General features: G+C 43.1%; 1 long non-coding RNA gene across 1 annotated transcript; it reads right to left on the reverse strand.

The window, feature by feature from the left end:
• Positions 1–2,287: 2,287 nt before the first annotated feature.
• LOC114011994 (uncharacterized) lies at positions 2,288–15,263 on the reverse strand. The gene is made up of 6 exons (XR_003554168.2): positions 9,156–15,263; positions 8,444–8,584; positions 7,440–7,646; positions 7,202–7,285; positions 4,329–4,430; positions 2,288–3,452 (listed from the first exon to the last, which is right to left on the reverse strand). It is a non-coding gene; the product is annotated as an uncharacterized LOC114011994 (long non-coding RNA).
• Between the last annotated feature and the right edge of the window lie 666 nt (positions 15,264–15,929).

Consider the following 15,929-nt stretch of genomic DNA (forward strand, 5'->3'; position numbering starts at 1 on the left):
TTATTGGTTACTTAATTTAGCAAACAGGATTTTTGACTGTATTTAAAGAGGAAATTGGCAAATCAATACTGAATTTTCTGTAGAAGGGAGAAGCATAAAATTATTCAAGTTACCACAGAAACAAATTAAAGCAAACTGGTGCCACAAATCAAGTAATTAGGCAGAAAGAAGAATTAAATCTCCTCAAAAATTATTGATTTATGATACTATGTCAAGTTTGAGACATAAATATTTATTATCTTGAAACTCCCTCAATGCTTAGATTAATCTTATTCGTGTCATTCTAATAAAGGGCAACTTAGCTAAGTCCAAGTAGCGAAGAGTACGACAATACTCTGTTACATTTGCTTCTCCCCTCAGAAGCACAGCACACATTTTATGTCGAACTATTCCATGCACAGGGAACATTGCCATACTGGGTACATACAACCTCACCACGGACTGCAGGATTAGACTCCTGTATGTACTCCGGAGCAGTCTAATAAATCTAAATGAAACTGCCATCAAGTAGAGAGGGACAGTGTTTTCAGTCTTGCCCTAGAGTACAGCAAGAAACATACTGCACTATGTATTTGCCTTACTACTGAGTTCTTCCTGCCAAGAAGTGAGTTTTTCTAAATACCAGAAGCAGACAGAGAACTGTATAGTTTTAAAACTTTATGCTTTTTTAGCTGGACATCAGCAACAATCATTTCTTCAATAACACACAGTGCAAAGGGTTGGCATTTTCACTGCAGGACTCTAATCTGATAAGGAGCCAAGACTTGAGCCAAATCTCAGCAAAAAGAGAAAGAAGAAATAGTACGTCTTCCTCTTTTTTTTTTTTTTTTTTTTTTCTTTCCCCCCTTCCTTTACACAAAACATTACCAAACTGTCCTTTAGTGCAAGTTCAGCTCAGAGAAATAATTCTTGAAAACCCACTGGTGGAGAGTCTGTTTCCTTCTCCTTTCAGGTTGAAAAGGAAATTTTCTGTGAGTTTACTGTAATGGAGTGTTTGTCTGTATCAGAAACAGCCTGACCTCTCCAGCCACAAGATGAAATACCAGCAGCCCACTCTGTCACTAGTTCACTATTAGGAAATTACATGGGAGGAAAGACACAACACAAAATTCACAGGGAAAAAAAAAAAAGAAACAAACAAAAAAAAAAGACATCAGCAGTAGTGGGAGTGAATGAACAAGCTTAATAATGAAGCCAGTAAAAAGGAAAATACCCTCTGGCCAATCGATAATAAAAGGTTACTTGAGGCAAAGGGTCAGATCCTGAGTGGTGTAAAGTGGTTCAACTTCTCCAGCATCAGCAAAGTGACAGTGATTTACAGCAGCTGCAAAAAGCCCCACGAGACAGAAAAACCCAGCTATAAAAATGGAATTGGAGGCCCACATTTTGCAAAGCTTGCACTCACTTTTAGCACCAGACTGAGGTACAGAGGTGACTCTGAGGGTTTGTTTCTGCGGGGGAGTTCCTGTGAAGTAAGCTGAAGTGTGAATTTACACTGCATTTGCTGCTGGGTCTTTAAGTAGGCTGTAAATTCATACCCTAGCCTATTTTTCAGGGATTTCCCCAAGTAGATAAGCCCTAAATTAGCCTCCTAATCATGGAGGCAGACAAAATAAATAGATGTTTTCAAAACTGCAGACCCACACAGGAATCTCTTTATTGCTTGCAAGGGCAAGCAGGTACTGGATAGTATATATATTTTATTGTAGTCCTGCAAGTGCATGGTGCCTTTCTTTCCAGCATTGGCTTCTGAAGCCCCCTCCAATCATCTCACTCAACATCCCTCCACTTCAAGAAACACCTTCAACCCCCCTGGCCCTGGCCCAGCTTCATGCCAGATTTCCATACCTTGGCCCCTGCCTCTTCCCTTCCCCATTCTAGTTCCACATCTGCGGGTCTATGTCCTCCTTACCTACTTTCCCCTGACCCTCAGGGGGAGCAGTAACACTGCCCTGGTGCAGAGGTGTCTCCTCCTACCAGTTCCTTGCCTCCAAACCAACCTAACCATGTCCTATCCATCCACGCCTCACCCATTCCCTAAAGCAACTGGACCCTTGGGTTAATGGATGCCCTTTGAAACCTCCTTCAGAATCATAAGGTTAACTCTCTGCCAACAAATGCCAAGAAGCTGGGTGAGATTACTCACACTTTCTTGGCTGAAAGAGGTTTTTACATGCAGCCGAATGGGAAGCCAGAGGCCTTCAGCGGGAGACAGAGGAAGCAGCTAGTATGGTCGCAGCTTCACCAGAGTCCTCAGGCTGGGCGCTTTGGTCTAGCATGGGCGCCTTGAACCGCATGAGGCCCATGCTGTCTCCCTGGAAGCTGCAGTGAGACTGTAATAGAGCAAAGCATTTATGCCTTGGCTAATCTGGGACCTTGCACTGCTGTAACAGCTGCCTGTGCTGTTCTGCTGTGCTGGCTCAGGCACTCACTGCAGCAGTGTCAGCTGGGTTCCGCCTGTGGCCTTACCACTCTAACACAGTGACAGCATGGTATCCTGAAGGTTCCTTTTCAAGAAGTCGATTTACTAATATTCTCTGTCACCTGATGCAAACATGAGGTTTCTCAAGAGCAGCTTGGAACACTCTCCTTCAATGAAATCCCTGATTTTGCAAAGCATGAAAAAGACACTCAGTTAACAATTAGAAGTTTGAACCCTAAAATCAGTGAGGGAAGCAAAAAGGCATAAAATAACTTTTGACATCACCAGAAGAAACTAGCCACAGTGAACAGTCATCACATACACGACAGTATTCCATACCGTCGTTATCTGTTGGAGGAGGTAACAGCAGTCTAAAGAACAGGAACCACTTGCTAACAGGTACAAGACTGAAAAAAATATCTGAGAGACGCAGGTCACAGAGCAGTGATCCTTCCAGCACTTGCCTAAGTATAAGTTTCACCTTTGATGCACATGAAGATTCTGCACAATCAGCATCTCTGAGCACAGAAAGAGCTCAGCACCCTTTAAGACTATACTGCAGACCATTTCCTCCACTCCATTACCTTGAGCTTTCTTTCTGCCACTCTTCTTTGTACCATCTGCAAACATGTGTGCAATTGAGTTGTACCAGCAAATGCACTTAAAGAAAGCCAGTGTTTCAGCTTCACAGAACAATCTTCAGGGAAACTGGTTTCTATCAGCTTAGCAGCATTTATTTTGGAAGTGTCTGTGCTTTCATCCAAACAGAAAGCACCAACAACACAGTAAGAGCACCCAAACCCCACTAAGCCAACACCAGGATTAATGATAGCTCACAAAACACTGTTTCATATCAATCCACAGAGTAAAAAAAGTAATAGAAATTTTGAAAGGTACATAAATAGCAGAGAACAGCAATTGCATCACCAACATGATGCAAGTAGAAGAGAAGGTTGGGTAGTGTGGAAAAAGTCTTCTGTGTGAGTTATTCACTTAGCTGAAATAATTTATCTTCCCTTTTCATCCTGCCCTGTTCAGGAAGAAAACAATATATTTGAGTATGGGATACCATACAGTATCCTCCACATACAGACAGCGCTTGCTTCCCACTCCAAAACAAGACATTCAAACTGGGCCAGCCACATTAGAAAATTGAGTGCAAAAAGGTGGTTGTGTTTTACATTTTGAAATGTGAAAATCTGAGGTTCCAGAGGTGATTATAGACGTTACATTGATCTTGTATCACTGACTTCAGCAATGCAATCTACCATCAGTGATTCCAAAACCACAGCAGCAAGGACGCTTACCTGCTCCCCTATGGGCTCCACGTGCAAAATGTCTGCTCTGACCTGACTCAATGTCATGCAAGACCAAGATGACACAGTATTAGTGCCATGTGGATGTGAGCAGAGAGCCACTCTTCAATCTACACACAATGCATGTAGCAATGGCTGCATTAGCTCCGTACTCAGAGCTCTACTCAAGGCTAGAAAGTACAAAAACCCTCTACGTGATCATGTTATGAAACCTTGTCATATTGCACATATGCAAAACAAAGCTGAACTTCCACTGCAGAAACAAATTTAGTTCAGACACTTCTGAATAATTGGTAACCTGAATATTTGTTAGTCAATGTAATGTCACTAGCATACTCACACAACTATGTCCTGCATTTTGGATGCCCTGTACCATTTAAAAAGTACTGGTATTTGAAAAGAAGGATGGCCCCACGCAGCTAAAGTACCTCAGCCCACAGCCTCAGGCAACCCATGCAGAATCTGAGATGGCCAACAAGTTACTGGAGTACAAGGAGAAAATTATGGAGATATAGGAAAGTAGTGTAAAATAGAAAGCAGACAATGGAGGTCACTGCATGAAGGGGACTCTGAAATGAATCTGTACATACCAGTATTTCTGCTGAACAACAAGAAGACACAGGGTGTGAAGGGAGTAATGCTGTGTTTTCACAGAGGTAAGCTGTAATAGGTTTCCATCTTTGGTCTCAAACCTATGACAGCAATATTTTGTTTACTTGTATGATGCATCATTTGGGGTAATGTACCTATATAAATGTATGGACTTTTGAAAGAGCATTTTATGTTTTTAATTTTCAGGGTATAATTTCTTTTGTTTGTAGCACTCCCAGGCTATAGATTTCCTGTCTAGCATCTCTCTCGTGGTATTTAAAACTCCAGAGCCAAGCTACTCTAAGTCCTTACTGAGCCTACCACTTAGATGATAACAGGGATAACCACCAGCATATTCCCCAGAAAGGGCACCCCAGAGAACACAGTCATCAAAAAACATCCACCGAGGCAAAGGAACAAGGCCCTTCACATTAATTTAACAACCTACTATCCCCTAAAATCATTGTCAATACTAATCTATTTATCTAGCAACTAAACAAATGTATATGAGTTTCCTATGCAATAACACATTGATTAAACCTTAGAACATTTCAGGCAGGGCATATTTCTCAAATAAAAATCAGACTTTATTAAACCTCAAAGGAAATTCCACATAAACACACAGCATCAAAGAGCCAGGAGCATGTAAGTATTCGGTCTTAATTTTAGTCAAAATTCAGTGAGTTCTTTCCAGTTGTTTCAGTTGCAACATTTTCAGAAGCACAGAGAACTGCTCTTTGAGAGCTAACCAGTAAAAAGAGTGCAGCTCTCCTTCTTAACACCATCACATAGTAGCGACAATACATAGATTTTATGCCCTGCTAAATGTAAAATATTTTAGAAAAACAAAACCAGGAAACAAACTGGGATTTGGTCAAGAGTTCATGCTGGCTGAATCACTGCGGCGTGGAAACCACCAGCTCTAAAGATGGAAAGTCCGGAGCCATTCATTCCCTCAAAGAAAGAAAAATGTAAAGAGAAGGGGGGAAAAGGTATTTTGGCTTGCTGGTAAGCTCCCCTGACATCTGAAACACAGGAAAGGCTACCTGTAGATAGATGCCTTGACCTTTTTCCTCCTCATCTCTCTCTGAGCAGGGCCAGCAATTTGATCTGCATCATAGTTTTTCATATTGGGTGCAGTGAGGATTGTTTAAATGTCACTCCCTGACTCAACATGCAGAAATGCTGTAGGGTCATGGCACTGCTTCTTCCCTCCACATCCTGCACCTACTGCCCTCTTCGGCTTTTACTCAGGAAAAAAAAATCTAATTACTAAATTCTACATACTTTACAGATTGAACGTGGCCAGTTTCTAAGTAGAGATTCATTCAGACTTCTCTAGATTGCCTTTTGTTATCTGAGAGCTGCCAAGGAAATACTGCTCAGAAGCAATTAAGGCCAACTGTTCTTGGACAAAGACCTGCAACAATCAGCGTATTTAGCAAGGCAACACAGTCATTTCGAAAGAGGCCTGGAGAATCCTACACGTTGTTAGAATTTATCTTCACAACTGCTGTCAAGATCTAGTAAAGCTGTTTGTGTTCTGCTCGTGCATTTCATTGTCTCTCACAAGCCAAAATCTTACTAGCAAATCATTTTAGCAAAGTCAAAAGCCAAACTGTTGTGCATGCCCATTGCTTGTAGCAAGGGTAACGGTTCTTGACAATAACTGTGCACCTTTGGCATTCCTTGTTTTCAAAGTACTGGCATACATAAACGTGCTATACTTGGGTACTAAACACATTTGTCTCAGCTAATCATCATGTTATTTGGCATAATCCTGTCACTAAAGTTAAGAATCTTACCAGCTTCCGGAAAGCATTCAGACTCACCCCATCGCTCTATCTGCAGCAGCCTTTTGGCTGACCAAGAGCCACAGCACGAGAGGAATGTAACTGCTGCACGACAAGAGGGGAGCTGGTCCAGTGGCCAAACATTGTAAGCTGAGGAAGCCCCAGATGGGTTCTGCAACATATTTCCTTACACAGACTTATCTACATCATTTATTCTCCCTGTGCCTCCGCTCTGTAAAATGGTACTTTTATATAACAGGGTCTGTGAGAATAAATACTGTATGAAGTGGCACACTGACAAGGAGCGTGGAATCTATGATAACTCCCCATTACCAACCAGTCATTTTTAACACTCAAAAATGAATGATTCCAGAGAATGTTACAGTGGAAGTGACTCACAAAAGACTGAAGAATCAACAGTTTCTCGAACTGAATTCAGTTTTGTGAGTGTAAGTTCTAAAGGGTTCATTTACCATGGTGATTCCATCTAGAAAGCAGTCTTTGAAAACTATAAGCAGCTTCCTACAGAGCAAACCGCTTGCTAGCAGCAATGTTAATTCATAGCACTGGTCACAACGACCAAGGAAGCCTTTCAACAAAGCAAAGCACGTTCCAGGATGTCCTGAGAAAAAGATCTATAAAAAGTGCGCATCAAAAACCTGGGCCTCTTGTGCATTAGTTTTGCACACTTCTTAATGCAGCTGGTGTTACAAAGTGCTTCCAGCCCTATCAAAATTTCATGGGCAATTTCATCAGGAGGGAATCCATTCTGAAATACTAGATTACAGTAACCTTAAGATAGGCACTAACTTTCCCGAGGTGTTCTTTACTCCGAAGAGAAGGCAGACAACGAAAAGCTTGAGCTAACTTCACGGTCACCTTGCATATGTCTAAAAGCCATTTTTGTCCCTTCTGGAGGGAACTACCTTACTGAATAATATTGTTTCATTGGACAAAACCATCCCACGGTCTTCCTTTTAAGATGTATGTTAAGGGAACTCTATCTTTTTTACTTTTTGAAACATACCTACACGGCATTGCATCAATCATTCTCCCTTTCTCTTTCCTGGAGGGCTTACCCTGCACTACAGCTCCCGGTGACCTCTTCATGTGCTGTACTCCTCTGAGCTTTCACTGCTGTCAGCTCCACATGCTGCCAGCATCTGTAACATGAACAAGCGCATGCTGAGTATTCCCTCTGCCCTGTCCCATGTCACCACTCCCACCCTACAGTCTGGCAGGGTGCATTTACATTAGTTTTCAAGTTTGGTTTAGCAGTGTGCTTCTGAAGTCAGCCCCCTCAAATGCCCCACTTACCATGCTTTGCTTTGCATCACAGACCAGATCCCTCTCAGACAAAACTAAGCTGGAAGAGGTGCCCCGGCAGCACAGGCAATGCACAGCAGCTGCACACAGCGTGCAGTCCAGGGGGCCTTGCTAGAGCTGCAACTCGCCAGGTCCACTCCTAGTTGCTGCTTTACTTGCTTGTGTAGAAGTTGTCTTGGAGTATCAGCATTCATTCTCCTTCAGGGAAATGTAACAAGCCCTTTCCACTCTGCATAACCATCCAAAACTCACATTGCTCCGCTCCACCCCCCCAAGAAAGCAGCCTGATACCTGTCTTTTCAGATATTCACCCAACCAGCACCTCCAGTGGATTTGAACTGTTACCATTTTGGACTACTCTTTGTTAAAACTGCCTGTCATCATTTAGGTCCTTGCTCCCCTGCCAGTATTCTGTCGCTTACCTCTTCCCTTTCACCTGTTTCTACTCTTCCTTTCTTTATTTTGGACTCTCTTGTTCTGTTTTATAATTTCAGTTATGAATAAAGCTCGAACTCATCGCTAACACCAAATTCATCTGAAATTAAAAACTCCTTCGTCTTCTGCGATTTCTTTGATTTTGTGTGACTGAATTTCTATGCAAGTTCTACCAGTGCAATCTGGAACTTCATGCTATCTATAGAGCAATCATCTCCTCTTATTTCTCAGTTTGCTGCAGCAGTCTTTTCCTTTGTGGGCCAACCCAGGACCCATGGAACTAAATGGAAGGACCTCATCTGTCTGCAACAGGCAGTCCCCTAACGCACTTAATGAAGTCATTCAAACAACTGATACTATTTATGTTAAATCTCATGGCTACATGACATTCAGAAATAACCATGTATGTTATGTGTCTTTTGCGAATACATTTTTCCTATTATACAATCTGAAAAAATACTGGGTTTGTTCTCATGTAATTGTAAGAATCAAATTTATATACAAGACCTTTAGAAAACAGAGACCCACCTCTAAATGCAAAGAACAAACATTTGCATTACCTATTTATATTAAAATATGCAGAAATTTCCAAAGTATTCAGTCAACTTATAAATTTTTATAACTTCTTCAAATTGTTAACATTTTTTTAACACACAGCATTATTTCAGCTTTGTGGAAGGCTCAATAACAATCTTTCTGGTCTGGAAAAAAGGAAAGAACATTATAATAAAGAATGCAGAATAAATAAAAACAAAACAGTACAAGCCGTACATCCACGCATACAAAGACAACTTTCATGGTGAGCTATAAGCAATTATAATAACACAATGTGCTGCATGTTGATTTCACCAGTGAAAAGAATTTCTCCAGTTATTGAAGAGTTTCCTGGCAGAATTTCAGAAAAAAAAATTCTGACATTCTCCCAATCTGACTTCTGTGCAATGCAAGTCATGCACATTTTAAACACCGATGAATAATACTGCCTTTCTTCTGCGAACTGTTAACAGCTGTAGAAACTATTATAGCCTGCTTAAAATCATGTCTCTGTAGTCAATACTCTCCAGACACTTAGCAATACTAAAGCTATTCCTGGGGCTAAATTAGAATTGCTATGTGAGTACAAAGTTTGATTTATGTTGAAATGAAACAACAAACATCTAATCTTTCCTTTTTTAAATAGCCATTCATATAAACACGAGTATCAGCTGCATAACTAGAAAGTGATACACTGAATTTACAGAAATTAGACAAAGGAAGACCACCCACAGTTACCTTCAAGGACAAAAGATTTGTCAGAGAGCAAGAGATTGCTGGTGAAGATACTTTGCACAGTCGTGGCTGCCCTAATGTTCTCATGGTGAGGCTGTGGTTTAAGAGAGTGATGCCTGATGAATCTCGTTTTTCAAGTCTCCTGAAAGACACAAAATTGATCAGCAGCCCAGTACCATACTGTGGTGATGCCCACCATCAGCTGCTTTCAGACTGATCACAGGCACAGCGGACTCCCTAGTAAAATCGTTCAGATGCATCCAAGAGGAAGTCAAGGTCTCTGTGTGCTAACATCATTATTTTGCATCCCAAAGCACAGGTGGGAACAGGAGATATGCTCAGTTGTGGTTCCTCTGACATTTTTGAAACAATGATTGGGAAGAGAGAGGAGAAGACAAGTGGAACAAGAGCAAACATATAAATTTCAGATATGTTCTACAGATTCACGTATATTACTAAGATGTGCTGAAAATACAGTTTTGATTCCTTACTCTAACAAACTGCCACCAAAGTTCCTTTATTTTTTTATACATCTTCACCTTTCAAGAAATGAAAACATATAAGTCAATACAATCAGATTTGTGGAGGGTTTGTGATCCCTGATAAAGACAGCAATTAATTCAACCAGTAACAATAATAAAGTGAAGGTTAAACTAATTTGAAGACACTCCTCCTCCCAAAGAGTACCACAGATTGTTCAAGAAGACTTTAACAGCCTCAAATTAATGAGGCTGTTAGATTGCCCCAACATCATCTAGATTAATTTTAAATCTTCAGCTGCTAAAGTATCTAGAAAGGTGAAAGATAGAAACGTGAAAGTTGTTCAGCTCATTACTAGTTTTCCTTCTGTTGATAAATTAAATTTTTTAAAGCTTCACATTTGCATCTTCTAATCAGAGCTCTTAGGGAAGTCTCGGCGTGCACCGGTATTTCCCCACGTTGCACAGGTACACCTTCACCTTTTCCAGCAGACAGGCAAGCACTAGAATAGCCTGTCTGCCCTTCAGCTGCCCCAGATTTCATCAAACAGAGCTTTCCACACACAGTCCCAGTGCCTGGCTCAGGAAAATGCTGCTGGGTTGTGCCTGTGGCAAGTTCAGTGCTGCTTTCCAAAAAGTTGCTGCTGTTAGCTCCACCAGCTAACCTGCACCCTGCAGACAGTCTTTGCTAAAAATGCACATGAGCGGTGCAGCTGCCCAAGGACAGGAACTCATTCTCGCTAAAACCTGCATTGCCCACCACTGTCATAATGGGACTATGCAAGACTGAGGACTCCAGAAGCAAAACAAAACTTGAAATTCCAAATGCAGACCTAACACAGAGCAGAACTGCCGTAAGTCTTCTTGCAGGTAAAATTCAACTTCTTGTGTTGGGCTTGACAGCACTGTTATTTTTGAGAAAACTCCCTTTGACTTTGCTCAAGACCGCAGTTTGTGTTTACACAGTCTGACCCCAGGCTGCTCCCAGCCCTTTGCTTTTCTTCCTCCCTGCTCACTTTCTCACTCCCTCCACTCTTCTTATTCCTTTTGTTCGTGTGTCTCCTTTTCTTCTCTATGCTTTTAGCCTTATCCCATGCTGCCCTCTGGGCTAAGATCTGTCTCCCTGGGAGGGCTTTGGATGCTGTAACTCCATAATCTGGGATAACACTCAGATTCAATCGTAGTAAAGCTGACCCATACCATTAGGTCTCTCTTGCCAAGTATCCTCTGTCCTTCCTCCTGCCTCTTTGAACAATCTCATCCTGTCTTTATTTAGTATCTGTAACTTCACTATCTTCTTGTCCTTAACTATTGGCCTGCATTTCATATTTGCTGATTTTGCCATACTTAGACTGAGAGCTCCTACAGGCAGAGCAAACTTGTTGGATTTTTCCTTCCCTTGTCTATAAAATGTTTTCCTGTTACAATGGAAAGAGATGATCGGAACACTAAAACATATGGAAGGAGAAGGTGTGCACATAAGGGGGAAGAGGACCCACCATTTTCTTAAATTTTGATAGGTACCTAAGAAATAATTTTTCTTCCCTCCAAAAATGCTGACGATATGCAACGCAAAAAAATATTGTTTAGAAAAAAAGCATAAAAAATGCACCAAGTTTACTAGTAGCCATTATATCCTTTGGTCTGGGAATTTCAGCTGGGCTCTGATTCTTAATTCAGCACAGTCACAAGGCAACAGTGTAATTACAATCCTCTGGGGACTGCAAATGAAAAAATAGTTACGTTCAAATCCACTGATTTCCAAGGTCACAGATTTGAGATCAGGGCAGCAGGGAACCAAACAGCCTTACAAAACTTACAAAGTAAGTACAAATCATGCAACTAGGAAATTCTCATTTAAAATTCAAAACACCAACCTGATTTGCTAAACACAATGGTCAGTAGTTCCACTGAACTGAGTAAGAGAAATTAGGCTGTGGATTACAAGGGCAGATAATTTACAATGGGAGGCTGACAGTGGACCACATGGAAAATTCAGTGGCTTGGACGCACACAAACTTAGAGAGAGGGTGAAGCAATGGCTATTTTGAGAATCGCTACTAGGCACAAACCAACATACTGCTATGGAGTGCTAATAACATACGTGACATGCACTAATGGCTGCAGCATAGGCAGAAAAAGTCAAATAACCTTGTGATATAAAAAACAGATTTCAAGTGATTTCATCCATCACAGAGAAATTAAACAGAAAAATCCCCAGCACGTAGGCACACGGTAAACGCGAGAACAGAGCTTCCCTTCCCAGCAATGGATCAGGAAGATCTGATCTTTGGCACTAATTCTGGAATGAGACATCTTTTACAATAGGTTACCTCCTTACGGGCCTGTGTGTAGAAAAGTCACTGATAACTAAAAAACTCTAAAGCAACCTTCTGTGCTGCTTTTCTGTTATAATCATTACACTCCGACTGCTCAGAACTGAATGGTATCTGGTATCACTATCCTAACACATGTAACTATCCATCCAGACAATTACATTGTGCCTCTCATAGCGGGGAGGGACTACGAACACTTGGGGCAAACAGCACTGCTAACGCTTCCCATTTTGGCTGGTATCGCTGTGCTAGTGCAGCCCACAGGCAGGTGCTGTCGTTTCTGACAAGGCTGTTGGGTAACAGTGACAGGAATCTGTCAGATGCTGCCCACACACAGGCCATGTCCCACACGGCACGCTGACCTCCTCCAAAGAAGTTTCATTTTAAAATTCTGCTGAACACGTTACAAATACCAGCCGGCACCAAGCAATGTATTGCAGGGAAAGGGAAAGGCGTAACAGTCAAGACAAAACAATGGGGAAATACCCTCTGAGGGCAGCGGTGGGCTTGCCAGACCTCGTGCTGTGCTTGGTTGGAGAAACGGGTTGGATCTCTGTGACGGAGGGACACTTGGCCCATCGAACCAGGTAACATGCAAAGGTACCTCTGTGCTTCTCACACAATGCCCTGACCCTGTGGTTGCCAGAATATTAGTGCTGTCATAAAGATGACTTTAAAGCAGCCTCAGGCTTTGCCAAGAATAAACCACAAGTGCCTTTACCTTCACAAGATCATATTCACACCACGTGCAACTCCTTTTTCCCCAGGAAAGAGCTCTGTGCCAATGCATAAGAGGATGCATGTTAAAGACCTTTGACATTGACTTGATACAACCACACAGCCTGCCATCTGTTCTTCCCTTGGACAAGGAAATTCTGAAGGACCTACTTACTCCTGCTTCCTGCCTTCATTACACCACTTGAGGTGCAAAGCTGATGGAGGTGAACAACCAGTTACATTTCCTAGGCAGGCAATAAAATATTGGAGGATCTCTACTAGCAGATGAGCCTTTGCACACCTAGCCATGACAGCTCAGAGCACTTCTGCTCCCGTGCAAGAGGTTATCAGACCCACAGCACAGCTTTAAACTTTAAGCTAAGTTATTGGACTACCCATCAAAGCCTGTGAGACAAACGTATGTGCTCCCTCTCCCTGCCCTGCTGCAAGCAAGCTCTGCACTTGGATCAATTGGATAGGTGGCAATACCTTCAGCTACACAAATAGATTTGGAAGAGCTCTTCTGCAGCGCACTGGGAGCTTGGGTACAGTATGCAATGAGGTAATTTCAGTATTGTCTCTTTAACGAAAAGAAAAGGCCCTGAAATTACTTTTGCTTTTGGAAATTATATTAAGACCAGTGCAGAAACTGGTAGCAAAAAGAGATTCATGAACACCAACAAAGTGATTCACCAGCCCCTCACTAGGAAGTGCTATCATTGCACCACGTCTCCCTGAGAATGGCACAAGAGACAGGACAGGACAGGAAAGGGCTGTATTCTCCAAAAAAGAAAGAAGTATTAAATCTGCAGGTGTGGGCAGACAAACAAGAGGGGACAAATTGTCAGTGCTCTGGGCAGCGAGTTAGGTGCCCAGCACGGTCACTATCAGATGCTTGTAAGCACTACAGAAAAATACCAGAACGTTTCCAGTCTAGTCTGGGATAAATTGCAAATTCTGGATATATTGTACAATTACACCACAGCCCAACCAGATTCTTCTCAACCTGATCCATCCCTCCAGCCACAAACAGTAAAATCCTTTCTTGCCTCCTGCTTAGCAGCCAAATACCAAGCGTGCTCTCACATCCTCTTACCTAACTCTGTCCCACATTCTTTGACCCACAATATTGCCTCCGCACCCCAAAATGGGTTCTCAGCCTTGCCAGGTATCCATACACTGTGTACACACAGTATACACTGCATATACACTGCATATACACTGCATATACACAGTATGCCTGCTCCACCCCTCTGCCCTGCCCAGCGACGTTACCCAAGTGCTCCAGTGCTTCGCAGGTCAAAAGGCACAGGACTGCTGCACATCCAGCTGGCCCAGGGAACCCCAAAGCACTTCCGACCCCTGTGCTGCACTGATACTCGCCTTGGGGCTCACACTAAGGAGAAGCTGAATACGTGTATGAAGCTACTGGGGAGCAGAAAGCAAGGGAGGTTTAGGTTTCAGCATGTGTGTGCGCCACGTTGTCTTCAAGAGTGACACAGTGGGTAACAGGGTTTTTTCAGTTCTTAAAATGTACCTCGTGTTGGACATGACCATGCTCTCTGCAGTTATTCTGGGCGGTATCAGCTTGTCAGCACCACAGAGCCCTAAGTGTGCTGCACTCTGCATGCCTTGTAATTAATGGTCTGCCCCTTGCAAAGCAGGCAGCAGCAGGCTTGCAGCTGCATAGCTACCAAACTGACAAACTGACATCACCCAGATTAAGAGGATTTTCTTTCGGTTAAACTTACTCCTTTCTCCTCAGCCTGCCCTGTGTGCCAAGATGTCAAAGTACTACACCTCCAGTTCACTTCATAGCGATGCTTCTCCCTCCTCTACAACTCTCCTCTCAAAAAATCTACACTTACAGCACCTAACATCACCAGCCCCGAGCATCTGAACGACAATAAAACCAGTGCTTCTTGCCTCCCCAGCCTGCTGCCCAGCTATGCCAGAGATGAGGGAGGGACACTTTGAACGCAGGGAACTGCCAGAGAAGAGAGTGGCAGGTTTTTTAATCGCTCAGCTTCTCCAAAAATCCTTTAACTCTCTGCAGGAAGACTGGTGGGCCTGCTGCTGTGCAGATCTGCTGGCCCACAGCACACCAGAGGTTAGTGTCAAATCAAGGCTTTAGGAGCTATCACAGAGCAGCACTGGAGAGGTCATCTGCAAGGAAGAACAAGTCCCATGCCATGTAACATGAAAGCAAGTTATAAGTATTTATTCTGCTATCACTCCTAAACCCCCAGGGACTGGCCTTTTAATGTAACTCACATCCTCCAATCTAGTAACCTCCGCTCCCTGGAGACGTTCCTGGTGCTGTAGATGCATAGACAGGGCTTAGAGCTGAGCAGCTCTGGGAATTCTGAGGTATCCAGCCACACTTGGTGCCAGCCAGAGCAATGCAGGACTCCTCAGGCAATCCACCTGCTTCGCTGGGTCCACCTAGAAAAGGAAGCCAGCCACCCAGCAGCTTTCCAGCTCAGCCCTCAGTCACACCCAAGCAGCAGAGCGGAAGGAAAGCTGCTCCCTCTATTCCAGCAGTGCCCGCAGGCTCTGGCACGCTGACCGACAGCGCCTGTCCCAGACACCCTGCATCTAAAAGGACAGATAGTCAAAGGGAGGAGACACACACCAACAGGGAACTTGGTTGCATGACTTCTCTGTGTGGTTGGGCCTCTATGAGAGAGACCGTATTCTTGACATGGTTTCAGTGTTCCTGTACATCAGACGTGATCATAGGGGAACTCAGTCAGCAACAGAACATGGAAACGCCCCTTCCTTCAGCCAGACACACTATCCTTGTTGTGTGTATGTGGGACTCCGTTAAAGTCATGGAGGCGCACCCCAGAGACAGCAGACTGGAAGAGGTCACAGATACCTGGTTTATATCAGTTACCCAGAAAAGTGAATGGTCCAACTCTTCTGTGTAGTATAAAATCTCACATACCACAGGAACAGAAGCTTAAAGTCCACATCGTACTTTACATTGCATGTGCATCTTCCAGTGATGTCAACTGGATGCGAGCTTCTGATGCTCAGCCAGTGCTACTTTTGCCAGGAAGTATTTTCAAACCTACCCCATCAGCTCTAGGCTCACGCTTATGTCCCAACAAAATCCGATGCCTCTCCACACAACCCACACTTGCACTATACTTTTACATCATAGAAGGGGGGTGGGGGGAAGCTTGCAAAGTAACATTTACTTTGTCAAATTCTGAAGGTTTTCTGAAAAGTGAAAGCAT

Source organism: Falco peregrinus, chromosome 1 (assembly GCF_023634155.1).
Source record: "Falco peregrinus isolate bFalPer1 chromosome 1, bFalPer1.pri, whole genome shotgun sequence".
Taxonomy (NCBI): Eukaryota; Metazoa; Chordata; class Aves; order Falconiformes; family Falconidae; genus Falco; species Falco peregrinus.